Below are 16730 nucleotides of genomic sequence, written 5' to 3'. Positions count from 1 at the left end.
CACATCACAAATACTAGGCAATGTCAGTATGTGGTCCTCCTTGACCTGGAGACTGCTGTGGCCAGTCTTCAAGGCCCCTCCACCCCCATCCCAACGTGATGATTCTTTTATCCCGGGTTGACAATCATACCAGACACAACGGGAGAGGGGAACAAGGGGCAGATGTGGTAAGGCCCAGCAATTAGAATTCTAACAATACATCCCCCACCCCCGCTGAACGTTCAGGTTTGAAACCCACTGATCTGAAGCCCTAATGAGTGAGGGCATGGGGCTGGAAGGTTCTGGAAGGCTGTGAGTTTGAAGCAGAAGGCTGGGGCTGGGAAACTGTGTGGAGGGTTTATTAATAAGAGACCCATTCCCCCCTGTAGCCTCAGAGCCATGTCCAAGTCTCCAATCAGATCCTGGCCAGTGCTCTCAGGGGTGGGGAGTCCAGACTTGAGACCACAGGGTGCTCCTTCCGGAGTCTCCAGCCATCTGGAGCGCCTAAGTGGGCACAAGACGGTGGGTCTGTTAAGCTACTTTACTTGCCTCTTTCTTTTACTTCTGGTTGTGAGTCTAGTCTTTAAGGGCTGAGCCATCTCTCCAGCCCTACCGGGCTCTTTCTCAAGAAACCTGAGGCTCTTTAAAAAAAGTTTTCAGCAAAGAGGACCGACCCTAACTCTAAAATTGGCTTTAAATTATTACTATTATTAGGTATACTGTTGCTGTTAAATAAGTCCCCGACAGCATCTCTAGGAAGCTGCTTTTGTGTACACCCTAAATCTTTTCACCCTAATCTGCCTGGTCTGCAATAAAAGCAGCCCAGTGCCCAGAGCATCCAAGCCCTAAACCCCACTAGCGATCCCTCCTGCCCCCAACTCTTCCATGCCTACGGGCACAGAACAGCACTCCCTGCTCCCTTGCAGGCCAACTCTGCAGGGCACAACCCCAGGGGTGATGCCCAGCTCAGGCACCCGGGTGCACGGGAGATGACGGAGCCCGCCGTGTGGAGGGGCGGCGGCCTTGCCGGCGGGTCCCCAGGCTCCTCCCCTGGGGTGGCCGAGCAGGAAGCGGGGCGGGCGCGGCGCGGGGGCGCGCGGGGCGTGCGGGCGGGCGCGGGGCCCGGCGCCGGGGGTATGCGCGGGTCTGGGCGGGCAGCCCCGGCGCACAGCCGCGGCCCGGGCGCGCGGCGCGGGGCGGAAAAGCCTGTTTACACAGACTGCACACCGCCTGGGGAATAATGCAGTAAAGGAAGTGAGCAGGCTCGGCCTGACTGCTCCAACTTCCTGCTCTCACACACAGCAGAGGAAAAAAAAAAAAAAAAAGAGGAGCGAGAGAAAGAAAAAAAGGGGGAAAAATCAGGATCTCATTACAAGAGCAACAGACCGTCTGCAGACGCCTGTCAGCATGGAAAGTCGGGGGCTTTCGCCCGGGTCCTCCTAGAAATCTCCCCCAAGAAGACTCCCAAACGCTCCCCCACATCTGGGTAGGTTGCAGGACTGTTTGCCTGTTGCTCCAATGCTTGCAAAGTTTTCTTCTTGGTAGTTTTTTTCCCCCTTTTCCCCCTTCTTTCTTTTCTTTGGCTGGTGGGGGTGGGGCGGTGGGCGCTGTGGGGTGGGTTGTGGACTGTGGTGGGGGAGGATGGGGGTGCGTCCCCGTGGGGGAGGATGCTGCGCGCCGTCACCGCCACCGCCGCCACCGCAGGAGCTCATGCGTTGGCCTGGTGGCTGCGCTGCGAAGCCAGGGGAAGGGACACCCGGCGTGCAAGCTCCCGCATCCCTGCAGGCTGGCGAGCGAGGCTCCAGGGCCCTGGGATTGAGGATGGTGGCCGGAGCGGGCTGCGTGGCTGGAGGCTGACCTCCAGCTGGGATTGCGGTCGGGATCCCTTCATGATGGGCACCAAGTCGCGGGTGCTCAGATCCAGGGACGGCACAGGGATAGAGTGGAGGTGAAGGACGTGGGCCGTGGAGATGTGGGGCCTGGGGCTGCGCGTCCACTCTCGCTGGGCAGGTGACCCCCGCCCAGGTCACCGCCCCAGGCGCACGCCCAATCAAACGGACATTTAAAAGCCGGCCGAGTCTGCTGGTCTGGATTCGGGTTTCGGAGACGGGCCGGGCAAGGGATGCTCTTGAAGTTCTAAGTTCTTTAACTTCCAAGTCCCTGCTGGCCTGTACTGTTACTGGAACTTTTTATTTTATTTTATTTTTAGGAGGGGGGGGTTAAATTGGGAGCGAGCGCTAAAAAAAAAAAAAATTAAAAGGTCTCTGGTTTGTTACGTTTTCTGAACCGAATCATTCCGAGGCTAAGCTGCTGTTACGCGGTGGGGTGGGGGTGGCAGCAAGAAAAGCTATTTCAGAAACTGCAAAAGGGGCTTTTTAGAAGGAAAAAAAAAAAACGAGTGTCGGGAGAGTTTCTGGCTTGTCTGGAAACGGCAAGACTAATTGCCGTGCGCTTCCGCTTTGAAACTGGCTGCAGACAGCATCTTGAAAATGACTCACTGAGGAGCTCACAAAGAAACTGTGGTTTGCTGCTTCTCAGGTTTATGTATTTGTGCCTTTTACAGTTTCCTTTGTAGTGTTTGAGGGTCCCCCGCCCCTTCCCCGCCGGCCCCCTCTCTCCCTCCCTCCCTCCCTGCTTTGAAAGCCCCTCGCTGGCCTTTAACTCCCAGCAGTTCTCTGCCCGAGGTGGGGGCAGTTGGGGGTGGTGAGGGGGAGGCCGAGTTGTTTTGGACTTGGCTGGGGAGAGGGTTAAAGGGTTTCTGCTGCTGCAGGGGGAAAAATGTTCCTTGAATTTTCCACTGGCGGCCGCAGGAAGAGAGCCCCTTTAGTCATTGCTAAGTAATGTCTGCACACACACACCGACTAATCTCATTGGGAGTTTCCGCTGCTCCGCACAGGAGGGGTTTTGTGCAAGCCGCTGTCAGCCTGCGGAGCAGGCGCTGCGGAGCGAGGCGAGTCACCGCCTTATTGACTTAGAGGTGCCTCCTCCACCCCGCCAGTCTTTCCAGGGCAGTCTCCAGAAACTTGGAAGTCTCTTTGGCCATTTTGGTTCTCAAGTCGAACATGCTTTTCCTGTGTGCGTGCATGTGTGTGTGCGCGTGTGCTTGGGTTCTGTTTTGTTTTCTGTTGTCCAATCAACTCTTTCATACACACACCACACACACACACACACACACACACACACACACACACGCCTGCCCATCCTCTCCCATCTGTGCCTCGGCTTTGTTGTGGTGGGGAGGGGTGGAGGGAGGAGTTGGGAAACCCAGCATGTTCCGGGATCTATTAATGAACCTAAATCGATTTCTGAGCCTTATTGCCCAACACAATATTCTCGGTCTCTCTCCTTTCCCCCCTCTCTGTGGCACACGTTTATTTGGAAAAGGTCAGTTATGAGTTTGAATTTATGAGGATTATAAAATTACAGGCTGTGTTAGGAGGGCATGCAGGTCAGACAGTTAAGGAGACTGTCGGACAGAAGTGTCCCAAGCTTCCAGTAATGACTCCGCTTGCAAAACCCCCAGAGCATGAAAAGTGGTGGCCTTTTCCATGCCAAATATAGCTCAGGCCTTCTGGCTCTTTCTTGTTCGTTCTTTCTTTCTTTCTTTCTTTCTTTCTTTCTTTCTTTCTTTCTTTCTTTCTTTCTCCCTCCTCTTCCTTCCTCCCTCTCTCCCTCTCCCCCTTCTCTCTCTGTCTTTAAATGTTGACTGTTGAAATGGGTAAAGTTGCTAAAAAGGAAAGACTTTTCAGAGCCCCACTGGAAGCACGGGGGCCCCTTTCTTGACAAGGACATTCTGCCTCTCCCCCCTTGTAAGGTGTTGCCGTGACTCCTCCAGTGGCAAATGGATCCTGAAACCAACCCAGCCAGGCCACCCTATGCGAGTCAGTGGGCTTAGGTCAGGATTTCCTTGGCACCTTTTCTAGAGGGTGATCAGTGAATGGTTGGTGCTGAGTGGCCAAATTGGACAACAGAACGTTCTTCTAGCAGACTTCCAAGCGGGCATCCTCCTGCAGGAGAGTTCCCCGGAGGTCCAGGTTGCGAACACTTCCCTCTGAGTCAGTGGTTCTCAGCCTTCCTAATGCTGTGAATCTTTAATACAGTTCCCGTGGTGATCCCCCCCCCCCCGTCCCGCCGCCACCACAACCACAAAATTATTTTCATTGCTACTTCACAACGGCAGTTTTGCTACTCTTGGGAATCATAATGTCAATATCTGACATGTAACCCCAAGGGGTTGCGACCCACAGGTTGAGAACCACGGTTCTGATCAGAAAGGAGGACAGTGGGATCCGAGTTGTTGAAGGTGCCCGAGATCTGCTTCTGTGGTTTTCAACCAGAATGGTTTTGCCTACAGGGGTACAACTGGCATCCAGTGGCAGGAGCCAGGGGTACTGTTCCTCATCCAGCAATGTCCAGGACACCTCCCCATTAGTAATCCACGAGCCCCACGTGTTAGTGCTTACACCAAACCTCTCTCCTTCCCCTTAGTGATGCCGGTGATAAAGGCTCTCGCAGGCATTGGCGCAACAAATAAATGGGCATTAGAAGCCCTCAGTGGTCCGTCTCGTTACGACAACAAGATGTTAACGCCTGCTTCTGTCCTTGTCTGTCTCTCTCTTTGCCTCGTCCCGTTCCTGTCTGTCTTCTCAGTGCCACAGAATGACAGACAGATCCTGACCTTGTGATGCGGTGACTTTTGTGAGCTGAATTTTTGAACCTCCCTAAGCACCGAGTCTTCTTCACACAGCCAGCGCTGAAGCCTATTAGACGGGAAAGGCAGTATTTGGTTGGATGAGGGAGAGCAGGTTTTTTTTTTTTTTTTTTTTTTATCAACCCCACTTGAATTTTGAAGTCACCTAAGCATTTATTTAAAAAAAACTGCCCCTTTTGTCCCATGTGAGCAATCATTTAATTCAAAACTGCTAATGTACAGTAAGTGCAACTCCGAGGTCATCCATTAAAATTTATGTTTGTCGTAACTTTTTGGAACTTAAATATTTTCCTGAAATTGGTTTTAGAGAACTTCCAGGCAGTGTGTGCAGTTAAGATATTCCTGCCCAGTGATCGGACGCTGGATTTTTGTGTGTTCTGTGCCATCCAATTCTATTTCTATAGACGGTATCGTCAGCCGTCACAAGACATAACCTGTGGACATGTCCAAGGCGCTTAATTGGATGTGACTTCCTGAAGCGAGGTGAGTTACCCCTCGCCAGCAGATAGGTTGGGGCCTTCACATGCCTGGGCAGTGACTTAGTCCTCTGTCCCTTCCAGGCCTCAGGCTCCTCATCGCACATAAAGAGCAATGTGCTCTCTGTCTACCTGATTCTACCCTGGTGAGCCCTTCCTCAGCCTGCTTTTTCTCACTTATGTTCTTGAGTAGCATGAAGCCCCTCATGTTCATCCAAAAGCCTTGTATGTTCCGGGCAGGCATTTCCCGTGCAGTGGTCTCCTTAGCTCCTCTTGGCTGTCGCAGGGTGGTTTAGAGCAGGTTGGAACCACTCCCGTCAGAAGCCATCTCCTAAAGGCTACTTTTTCTGTTTTTCTTGGTTGTGAAAAATATCACAAATTACCCTAGGAAAACATAGAAAGCCACAAAGACAACAATAGACATCACCAGAAATCCCGCTGCTAACATTTCATTGTATATGTTTGTAGTCTTTTAAAATGTTTGTTGTGTACACAGACGCACGGGAACACGTGTGCTCGGAAGGTTTTATTGGAGCCATGGCATCTTTTTAAAAAGAGCTTATTTTCACATAATATCTCCCATGGTACATTTTAATAATGAGTACCGAGACTCAAGTTGCCAAACATTGAGCCTGCATTTATTGAGGATGGGTTGACATGATTTCTCATGAAGCTGGTCTTGTGCTCTGTCTTCTGTAATGTCTTAAGAATGCAGCCCTCCTATGTGCTGTGAATTCTGGGATTTTGATGAGTCTCTCTATGATTTAAGCGTGAGTCATGATTTGCAATAGAGTATGGAGCTGTAGTAACAGGAAGTGGGGGCACTCCACACCAGGACAGAATGCTAGATGAAGGGAGAGAGTGGAGGCTGGGTTGAAAAACCCACCCTGGAATGACCCGACTGCAGAGGAGAGAAAGATCTGCATAGACAACTCTTAGATATTGCTGTATCCACACTTTCCGAACTTTGATGTTTTAAATTGACTTTAAAAACCTCAATATTACTATGATATTACTATTATTGTATTATACTGTTATATATATGTGTGTGTGTGTGTGTGTGTGTGTGTGTGTGTGTGTGTGTGTATTACTATATTATCGGCCATGGGCATGGCCAGTTTGACTTGAGGTCGTTTAGCTTTTGTATTGAAATCATGGCAGTGGCACCATGATGACTCTGTTTTTACCACTTTGAGTGCAGAGTCAACAAATTAAGTTACCATGTTTGTGTGTTTAGATTTCTGTTAACAAATCTGAAAGGCCTCCAAAGATGATTGCTCCTTCTGTCTTTTAGGTAACCACTCCTCAAATAATTTAACCCTCTCTGAGTTCTTCTTCCACCATCAGAATTAAAATAGCCTTGTCCTTTTTCCTGGAAATTCACGCACACGTCAGCAGTGTCAGGATAGACTTGGCAGTGGTCGCTTCAGCCGAAGGTGATTTGGGCTGAATTATCACTAGGTGTGAACTCTGGCAACTTTACTGATTAGGAGTAATTTGCATTTCCTGGGAAGAATTACTGAACTATTTGAAAAGTTAAATGGAATTCTTTTTGTAACTTAGCTGAGAATTTTGCTTGGCTGTTTTTAAAGTCATCAGAGTGATTGGTTGTCATAACATTCGATTGTGAACCAAGCTAAAATTATTTTACTCAAAAGTGGCTCAAAGGCTCTAGTATCTATTTCTAAAGTTTCTGGAGCTCAGGTGTTCCCGTTTAGCCACGAATTCGGCAGGAATCACGGGGTGGGTAGAAAACACAAATGTCCGGATGCTATTTCCATAAGACTGGTTAGGTTAGGGCTCTCAAACAAAAACACAAGACCCCTGACATATATTTCACCTTTAGCAAAAAGAGAATAAGAATTTCGGGGCATGGTGGTGTGCACCCAGTGTTTGGGCACTCAAGGCAGGCTGGTTTCTTGTCTCAGAGTGAGAGCCTGTCTCAGACAACAAAAACAAAAACAAACGAAAGAAGACTTTAGTTTACATATGCCCAAACACACGGATCTTAAATATAGTTGTATACATCCTTGTATCTAGCTTCTCTAAATGAAGACTATATTTCCATCACTTCAAAGTAGTCCCTGAGGGTTTTTGTTTGTTTGTTTTGTTTTAATTGCAGTGAGGACAGTTCCATGATTCTACCCAGCAGATCCGTGAAACCCAGGACGCCTTGATAAATCACCGTAGTGCTTTAACTTAACTGTACGGATAAACGTGAATCAGTAGGATATGGGGATTTCCTCATCACACAGGGAAGGGAGGAATCTCTTCTAGTTTATTTCATGTATGAAATATTTAGCCAGTGTTCTAGGAAAACTAAAAGTATTACTTTAAAACGAACTGGGTTGAGGGGGTATTACTTGATCATTCTGTGTGTCCGTCCCCCTGGCTGGACGGTAATGGGACTGAAATGGAGGGACTTGACGTTCAAGTCTCAAGTCCTATAGTCTTTCTTTCTTTCTTTCTTTCTTTCTTTCTTTCTTTCTTTCTCTCTCTCTCTCTCTCTCTCTCTCTCTCTCTCCTTCTCCTTCCTCCTCCTCCTCCTCCTTCGTTTTGAAGGACATACTTGACCTTATGGAAATGTGATGTGAATTTTTGCTGCTACCTTAGGACCAAACAGCAATTTAAATTTCCCTTTGATTCCACTTGACCCTTTGTTGAAGAACGAGGACCCAAAGGAGGACAGTCCCACCTGCCCAGCTTCCCTCCATTCTCCCCGATCTAGGGACAGAACTGAATGCTGCACTCATTTCTAACAACCTCTTCCCTCTCATACTGGGGAGCCCCATGACTGAGGTGGGCTGGGCTCTGAACCTGAATTGTCCCCATTGTCCCAGAGGAGGTCCCTGTCTCCAGGCTCAGCCCTACCTCTTCTGTGTGAGCATGTGCAGAAGGGCGCCCACCCTTGTTATCTTCCCCTGTCCCCTGACCCTGGCAATCCTTCACAAGCTCACATCAGCCTTTGTTGCTCTGGCTCCCCTGCTTTACCAGATCCTTCCAGGGAACACAGCTGCGCACTGTGGATGCAGCCAGCCTCATCAACCTGTGGTCCTTCCTTCTGTCCTCACTGATGCCCCTGCCACCCGGCCTTTGTAAAGGCAGTCCCCTGGGACTCTGTTCTCCTGAGGCTTGCTCTCAACGGCCATCCTTTATTTATTTTTATTTTTTTAAATGAACTCAATCATTAATTTTTCCCTTTTTTTTTGTATACAAAGTAATAGATTTCCTCATGTCATGCCCGTGTACATGTATTGATGTCCAATGCTCACGCCCCTTCCCCACCACCTCCCCTCCCTCCTCTTCCCCTCAACTGGTTCTCCTCTTAAACGGTTCCTTTTCTACATTCCTCTCTCTCTCTCTCTCTCTCTCTCTCTCTCTCTTTCTCTCTCTCTCTTTCTCTTTCTCTCTCTCTCAAATCGAGACTCTGCTTATGAAAGAAAACATGGTATTTTTCCCCTCTCTCCAGCATCTTCTCTACTTCCCTTCTTTCTTTAGCTCTCTCTCAGGTCACCTGTCGCCTCCCTGGGGGAGGCTGTGCTGGCCTTTAGTCCTCCCCGGGGACCCCAGCCCTCTGTAGAGGCTTTATTCTCAGGTTTCCTCATTACCCAAATTCTTTCTGTCTGAACCCAGGAGCTAGGCAGTTCTAGGTGTGTGTTTCAGGAGACTGGCTATTATTCCTAATCACCTACTAATATCCCGCATCCCGATCTCTGAAACCAAGACTGTGTGACGATACGTTGTGCAGACCCTCGACCCAGGTAGCTTGAGAGAGTGAGGGATCATTGCCTGTGCATGAGACAGGATCTGCTCTACGTCTGTGGTGCCCATCCTGCCGGGAGCTCGATTTGGGCCCACATCTGTTTTTCTCATAAAGAGAACTAGAAATAGTGCCTGCATCATAAGTTTGCTTTTCATCTTATTTTTTTATTTTTTCAAGACGGCGTTTCTCTGTGTAGCCCTGGCTGTCCTGGCACTTGCTCTGTAGACCAGGCTGACCTCAAAGTCACAGAGATCCGCCTGCCTCTGCCTGCCGAGTGCTGGGATTAAAGGCACCACCCGGTTCCCATAGTTTTTATTTAAACTTCCAAGAAAAGGGTCTGTTCAGAAACCGGGTTAGTTTGTTACTGTTGGGACAGACTTGACTCTGATTTTAAGATCAGTGTTAGACCGAGAATGGTCGGCGACACCTCGAAATACATTCATAGAAAGTGCTTTCTCGCCAGAATTCACCAATTCTAAAGACACTGTGGTCTTTTGTGGAAGATTCATGACAAGATTCTCACAGTGGCCCTGGATAATGTTTTGAGTCTTGCCGTGTTCGGTTAAAAGCCTTTCTTAACCTGAAGCAACTGCACATACAGTGTTTGTCTGTAACCTTTTGAAATCAATGATGTTCCTGTAAAATAATGGGAGAGATGGGCTGAAGACGAGCTCATTGTTTTTGCCCGAGAAGGACTAATTACTCTAACTGGATTCACCTCTGTTTTGCCAAGGAGCCCTTTGTTGGGGTCAAGTCTGGGTTACCCGGAATGTATGATCAAGCAGATCCCCCACCCCCGGTACTGCCACCATGGTCTTAGTCAGAAAAGAGTGGCCAAAATGAGCCTCAAGATTTGCTCCAGGGCCAGCTCCGCAGTATGTCTAGGAATTAACCGGGAGACCTCACTGCCCACCCCCATAGCTTGTCATCCTCAAAATGGCACCGATACTCAGAGCTCTCATCTCAGGAGTACGGTAAGCAGGAAACAGGGCCGTTGGTATTGGGTGACTACCTAACCCTGGATGTTATGAACACCTCTCTGGAAGGCTTCACGGAACCCGGAACTGACACTGTCCCCTTCTTGGAGTTTGTTAGATTTGCCTTTAGAGGTGGAAATGTAAGCTGTACTGATTGGGATTTATTTATTTATTATTTATTTTAATGGAAGCGATCGGAATAGGAGGGGAACATGCCTATGTGATTGTCTGGGTAGACAGTGGTTCAGAGAACCTGGCAGGATATGACCTCAGAAAAAGTGACCAAAACAACTCCTCCTCCTCCTATGTAGGGGGCCAGCCTGCCTGTGTGGGATTTGAGTCCTCTTCTCTACCTAGGGAGGTGTGCCTAAGGGAATGTTGTTTACCGCTGCTGCACTTCTCTGTCCGGAAGAGTCATTGTTTCAATATCGGAAGTCAGGCGAGAGCCTGGATTTACCCTGAAATTTTCAGGAAGTGACGGCAGCGAGTCCTAGTGTGAACACTTACAGGAGGCACCCAGGCAGTAGGTGCTGTCTGCAGGGTTAAGTAGAAGATTCGCTCGCTACCTTAGTTTCCTTGAATGATCTTGGAGCTGAACTCTTGGCATCTGAAACTCAGGAGCATTGATAAGGAAGTTATTTCTGCCACTGTCCATCTCTGTTTTACCCTCAGAGGCCATTTAGACCAGAGGACGTTAGGTTCTCTCTGTCTCTGTCTTTCTTTCTCTTCCCCCACCTTTCCTCCTCCCTCCTCTTGTCTCTTAAAACAAAATATATTTTGAACTGTACTTCCAAATGCTCCTAGGCAGAACTGCACGGCCTACCCAGTGTCTGCAGAGGTGGTCTTGGGGGTAAACTCACTCTGATGGCCGAGGCAAAAGCAGTGGTCAGCCAGCCACCTGGTTTTGGCGAGTCCCTAGGTTTTGATGAATTCATTTAATCCACCACTTCACTGTTCCCCACTCTGAGTTTATGATACGTGGATAGATAGAATAATGTACATAATACTGAAATGCTCTCATAGTGACTTATTTTGATCACCAAGATCCTCGAATCAAGAAGGACGGTGCTAGCATTCTGTGGTTTTCAGAAGATGGAAGGTCGGAATGGGATATGGATCAGTTGGGAGAATGCCTAACTGACACACGGGACCCAGGGTCCCATCCCTAGCACCGCGCTAACTAGGTGTGGTAGCACAGCTTGATTATCCCAGTGCTCCGGAAAAAAAGCAGGAGGATCAGAAGTTTAAGGTCATACTTGGCTACATAGTTATTTCAAGGCCAACCTGGCCTACACCTGAAACAGACCCTGTCTCAAAAAGAGCAATGTAACAACGGACAGCAGCAGAGAGTAGCAACACCGAAAACAGTATTAGACCTAGAATGTTGTCCATAAAAGAGCAGAAACCGTCCTGGGGGAATGGCTTCTTAGGTAAAGTGTTTGCTTGCCTTGCTACCAAGAGGACCTGATTTGGTCCCTAGGTCCCACGTTGAAAAGATAGGGTGTGGTGGCACCTGCTTGTAATCCCAGCACAGGGGAGGCAGAGATAGGCCAATTGCTGGGGGGCTCACTGGCCCGTCAGTCCTTATTCCGTAAGGTGGATGCTATTCCTGAGAGATGACATCTGAGGTTCTCTTGCCTCGGTGTGTGCTTGCACACCAACACACACACACACACACACACACACACACACACACACGAACTTTAAGACCTCATAGAAGATTATAAATTCACTACTATATTAGAATGTTTCATTGTTCCAAAGGAGAAATTTTCTTGAGTAAGGGGGGACTATAGTCTAAATCCGGTGCTGGCTGTTTTTATAGCTAATATATTCATGCTGAGAAAAGAAACAGCATCAAGTTGTGTGCGGTGTTACCAAAAGGGCCAACTCCAGGAATGGCAGACTCCTGCACAGGGGTTCCAGGAAGTGACACTGCTTTGGGATGAGGGTCTGTGTTTGACACGGGCGTCATCCTTTTCACTAGATGGTTTTGATGACCGTCATGTAGCATTATTCATGAGATGGGAGTGGGAGGTCCCTTGGCAACAGTGTTCACAGCACTGTTTACTTAGTGCATTTTTGATGATGAGTTTTTGGAAGGTTCGAGGCGTAAGACATTGGAGAAGGCTTCAATTTTCTACTATAGTCTTCTTAGAAATAACAGCATCCACCAAGGACAGCAAGATAGTTTATGTATGTCCCACTTTCTGTCCCATTTCACTTACTGGTGTGGGTTCACCTGCCAGGCGTGGTTTAAAATAGACATTCGTGAAGAGTTGCGTGGCCTCTGGCTTACTTATCTCAACACCGCCGAGTTCTTACTTCATGTTAAAAGGAGCTTTATTAGAAGTTATTTACCGTTGGAAGGCAGTCTCTGCACGTGAGACAGCAGCCGGGTCACACCTGGCTAGACTTGATGTCCATGCAGGAAAATGCAAGAGAAACACATGCGTGTGGGCCAGGGAAGCCGATGGGGCCAGTCTCCACCTTCCTGACTTCAGATGCCACCAAACTTCCCCACATGAGCAGGTGACGACACACTGAGGACTCTAGCCAGCCTCTCTTCCAAATAGAATCCGAAGACCAGACTGAGGGATGAGCATTAGCGTCTGGAATTTGCAGTTCCTGAACTGTGAAACACCTTTGCTTTGAGAAAGGTACCGAAGCTGAAGTGGCCACAGCCTCAGAGCCCGGAAACTTCCAGCTTCTAGCACAGGTAACCACTCTGTCCGGGGCTCTCTATGCTTCTCAAAAGCCCAACGATGTCTCCAGCAACCCCTTGTTCATAGACACCAGTAGCACACAACGCTTTGTGTGAGGATACTGTCTGTCTCTAGCAGCACCAGGGACCAGCTAATGACAGCTCTGTGTGACTCAGTTTCCACACTGGCAAGTGTTTTATTTAAGCAAAAGCAAAAGGGTTCTAATACTGTTAGCCCCCTGCAAAAAAAATAAAATAAAATAAAAAAAAATAAAAAAAAAAATCAGTAGTTCCAGGGTGCTATATAGAAACATTTAAATCTTAATCTTATACTTCCAAGCAAAGACAAGATCAGCCAGCTGATTTCTTTTTCTTTATTTCTTTATCTATGGGCCATTAAGAACCAGGAGACTTTAAAATAGTTACAGTGGAGTTAGTACCTGGAGAGAGAAATGTTACTTAGTAGTCTAAGAAGACTGAGGTCTGTCTGAGACAGGCTTTTTGTTGTTGTTATTCCATTGATGATGATAGTGATGATGGTTGTGGTGTGTGTGTGTGTGTGTCTGTGTGCCTGTGTGTGTCTGTGTGTCTCTGTATGGGTCAGAAACAAAGAGACGGAGATAAACACTTGAGAAATTATCGTTTTAGCTTTTACGGAGAAGACAAGAAGGTTCTAAGCTTCCGTGGTAGACATGGCCTTTCTCCTTTGCCAGGGCTTCTCTGGAAGAAGCTGGAAGGATGTGGTCGGGGATTCCTGTTGCTCAATCCGGTTCCCTAGAAAACTGTAGTCCAATGCTTCGCATATTTGGGAAGCAGATCTTGAAGAAAAGCTGTGTTTTGGTGATGGCTGTTAATGTACTGGGGATAAACAACTTGCCTGTTGCCTGTGACACCCACAGTGGCCTCAGAAGGACAGGGGTAGCTGGATTCTTATGGAGACAGGACCCAGGAGGAAGGAGAGGACCTCTGTCTCCCGAGAATCTCTAAATGCTATGTCAGAGGTGGCCAGACCAGGTGCAGCTCGCCAGGAGAAGAAAAAGGTACCCGGATGACTGGGTACTGCTCTGCCAGGAAATGCCTGATTGTCCCTGCATCACATCTAGGATGTCCAGCCCAGCTGTGTAGACTTCCCATCCCCAGAATCCTATGGGGTCCTTTAGAGAGGAAGGGATTGGGAGGCAGCTCACACCTAACCCCACCTGGGACCCCTTCCTTCCTAGGTTTGCACCAGGCTTCCTGACCCTCCACCTCTGTGCGCAGGAGCAAGAGGGAGCAGACAAGCCCAGAGAGGTCACTTGTAAGCAGGGTGCCATTGGTGGCGAAGGATCAGGGCTGGGACTTTTAGCTGGAGGAGCTGACGTGACTTTCCTCTTACTCAGTGTTTCAGTTTGTCCACCCCCACCCCCACCCCATGTTTCCACTGGGTGGTGCTACAGGAATTCCTACCTTTTGCCTCAGGAGTTTCCCCCTTCCCAGAAAGACGCCCCTGCAGCATAATAGGAGGAAGTCCTGATTTAGAAAGGTTTTACAGTTTCAACACAATGGGAGAGCCGGAGGATGCTCTGGCAGGAAGCGCCTTGGTTTCTGGACGTGGAAAACCCACCATCATTTTGTGGCGTGCAGAAGAGTTCTCACTGGACGGGGCTTGTGCTTTTACCTCTCCCAGCAGCCTCTTCAGCACAGTAACGCTTTCAAGTTTATCTGAAAGATTCCAGTGTTCCATCTCCCAGAAGCGGCGTGGAAGATTGCCTTTATTTTTATTTTATTTTATTTTTTTGTTGTTGTTTTGAAAAGCCATCTTCAGGTATCTAAGAGAATAAAGCTTTCCTGATGGTAACATAAACACAGATGTAAGAACACCCCTTTCTCAAGGTGTCAGCTGTTGGCTGGAGTCTCTGCTTACTGGAAGGACCCCGTATTTGTTACTTTGTTACTTTGTTGTTCCTATTTGTGGCACTTGGGGACTTAAGCCATGGTCTCAAGTGTGCTGGCACTGCGCTAACATTTAGCTTGGTACCCAGCCTGGATCATAGACCTTTTATTTGCAAAATACTTTCTATCTTTAAAAAAAAAAAATCTTTTCTTTTGCCCCCACTCCTGTGAAGAGTGGTCTTGCCTTCTCTAGATGGGGAGCCTGAAGGGGTCCCTGTCTTGGACCAGATAAACTCAAAGGCTTGATAGGCACCAGGTGTTGTTTATAACCCGACTCCCAATGCCCACCCCCCACCTCAATGCACAAGACTGCATTTATTAAGCTAAATTTGGGGGAAAGATTTGCCATTCCAGCCAAGGGCTCTGAAACGCACAGATAAAGAAGAGTGTTGAGGAGCCATGCTGGCTGCCTTACACGGAAGCTCAAATCTCAGGGCAGTTGGCAAGGTTTTAGTAAGCTGAATTATCTGTCTCTGTGTGCTGGGAAGTCACCAAGGCTGCTCGGGGTGCCAGGTCCCTTTCAAGGTCTAACGTACATAGGTCGGGGGCTCCCACGCTGTCCCTCTCCACACAGGGAACAGTTCTCATGATCCGTTTCTGAGTACCATGAAGAACTCATGTTCTTCGGGTTAGGTTTCCTCTACCTTCGTCTTCTGGTTCCGCAGGCCCGGTGTCCACACCTCAGATAAGAGGACCAGTCTCTCCACGTCCGAGGAGCAGCTGAGTTCTGGAGTGAGGAGCAGCTGAGTTCTGGAGTGTTCACCAAGGCTCACGGCCTGATTTGTCATGAAAGGCCGACCTTCAGCTAGGCCTGGTGGCACAGGCCTGAAATCCCAGCTACACAGGAGGCCGAGGCAGGGGGATTGCAATTTCAATCGATGTCATTTTAGGCTCCGTAATGAATTCAGTGTCACTCTTTAACTTACCCAGAGTTTGAGTTAAAATTTAAAAAAGGGAACAGAGAAAGAACTAGGCCCACCTGTCAATAGTTCTTTGCCCAGTGTGACTCCAAGGTTCAGTTCCCCATTAAAAGAATCCCATTGGGTGAACCTAGCATGTCTGTCTGTTTTTTTCTCTCTCTCTGTCTCTCTGTCCTCCATCCATCCATCCATCCACCCACCCACCCACCCATCTGTCTATTTCTATCTCTGTTCATTGATGAAATTGGCTAAAATAAATGGTGGCAGAAAGGCTCAGATTCTTATTTTTTCTTTTCTTTAATATTTATTATGTATACAATGTTGTGTGTGCCTGCAGGCCAGAAGAGGAGGGCACCAGACCTCATTGCAGATGGCTGTGAGCCACCATGTGGTTGCTGGGAATTGAACTCAGGATCTTTGGAAGAGCAGGCAATGCTCTTAACCACTGAGCCATCTCTCCAGTCCTTCTTTTTTTTTTTTCTTTTTTCTTTCTTTCTTTTTTTTTTTTTTTTAGACAGGGTCTCTCTATGCAACCTGGGCTGCCCCAGAACTCCCTCTGTAGACCAGGCTGGCCTTGAACTCACAGAGATCCACCTGCCTGTACCTCTGAGTGCCCCACACCCAGCGCAGACTCTTTCATCAAGCAGCCCAGGCAGAGTACCTGGAGTCACAGAGTGGTGGGGTGGGAAATGAAGGACACCTCCGTCCTTTATCCTGCTGAGGCTGTCACAGCCAGCATCTAGGGCAGTGGTCCTCAATCTTCCTAACGCTGCGACCCCCTAATACAGTTCCTCGTGTGGTGACTGTCAGCCATAAAATTATTTTTGTTGCTACCTCATAACTTTTATGCTACTGCTATGAATCATAATGTAGATATCTGTGTTTTCCCATGGTCTTAGGTGACCCCCGTTAAAGGGTCATTTGATGCCCCCCCCGAAAGGGGTTGTGGTCCTAGCATGGCACTGTGCATTGTGATTAGAGCCCCGGATTTGGGAGCAGATATTCCTGGGTTGGGGGTCTGTCCGTTCTTCCTCTTTGTTTCTCAGTCAAGGCTTCCTGGTGGACAGGGCTGACGGGGAGTGTGAGCACATACTCCGTGCACTAAATGCAGTGCTTGGCACACAAAGTCATCGACGGTTAACCCTTAAAGGAAAGGCTCCCGTAAGGGTGGAAGTGTGGGTCTGAGCCTTGTTCCCGTGGAACGCGTGGTTCTCAGTATTGGCAGTGGTGGAGAATGCAGCTAGTGTTTCCTCGGACCAGGACTCATG

General features: G+C 48.5%; 1 protein-coding gene across 2 annotated transcripts in view; it reads left to right on the top strand.

Annotated features, from left to right (window-relative positions):
• The first annotated feature begins 1092 nt into the window (after positions 1-1092).
• Positions 1093-16730, top strand: part of Elk3 (ETS transcription factor ELK3) — a 61544-nt gene continuing 45906 nt past the window's right edge. Inside the window, exon 1 of one of the 2 annotated variants that reach the window (XM_057757735.1) lies at positions 1093-1465. The gene's annotated coding sequence lies outside the window, so the exon portion shown is untranslated. Of the gene's footprint in view, positions 1466-12528; positions 12626-16730 lie in introns of those variants that run through there. The other variant, XM_057757736.1, reaches the window with a different exon arrangement.

The sequence above is a fragment of the Chionomys nivalis genome, chromosome 25, assembly GCF_950005125.1.
Source record: "Chionomys nivalis chromosome 25, mChiNiv1.1, whole genome shotgun sequence".
NCBI classification, from domain to species: Eukaryota; Metazoa; Chordata; class Mammalia; order Rodentia; family Cricetidae; genus Chionomys; species Chionomys nivalis.
Note: the sequence above shows the minus strand (reverse complement) of the source record. Positions and strands in the feature narration are given on the sequence as shown.